Source organism: Prunus dulcis, chromosome 8 (assembly GCF_902201215.1).
Source record: "Prunus dulcis chromosome 8, ALMONDv2, whole genome shotgun sequence".
Lineage (NCBI taxonomy): Eukaryota > Viridiplantae > Streptophyta > Magnoliopsida > Rosales > Rosaceae > Prunus > Prunus dulcis.
The window spans coordinates 5,802,631-5,803,385 of NC_047657.1; positions in this window are offsets into that span (position 1 = coordinate 5,802,631).

A 755-nucleotide genomic window follows, 5' to 3' on the forward strand; every position below is an offset into this window, starting at 1 on the left:
AGAAGTTGTTTCAATGGGTGTCTATTATAACATATCCAAAGTTCAGCCCAATTGGATAAAGCTGGAGCCTTCAGCACATCAAAGTCTCAACCAAGTTCACAGANAAGTCATAGTTGGCTGCCATCACATTTAATGTGGCTACATCCCTAGAGCCATGTGCTACACATAAAAGCAGCCANACATGGGAGACAAATCAGCTTGGGAAGTCAGAAAGATGAACAAAAGTCAAGATTGCCATAAAGAGACCAAGAATAATTCACCAAAGCATTTATTGGGCAGCTGGAGCAATTGACTTTTTGGGCAGCTTAGGCAATTAGGAGCAGCTAAAGATGAACANAAGTCAAGCTTGTCATAAAGAGACCAAGAATAATTCACCAAAGCATTTATTGGGCAGCTGGAGCAATTGACTTTTTGGGCAGCTGGAGCAGTTGGCATTTATTGGGCAGCTTAGGCAATTAGGAGCAGCTAAGAGAGGTGTGTTTCACCANGTAGAGGGGAGGACGAAATTGGCACTCTATAAATAGAGAGCTGCACACTCATTCAAAGAGGAGGAGGAGAGATATAGAAGGCAGACACACACATTCACTTCATCCATTACTCTCNTACACACATTCAGATTCACCACAAAGAGAGAAGGGAGCTTGGGAGCTTGGAGCTCCTGGGAACTTCCTTGCTGCCATCATCTAGTTCTTCTCCTCTCTTTATCCTATCTATGTATTTCTTATTTTCTGTATTCATAGTTATGTCTAACTAAT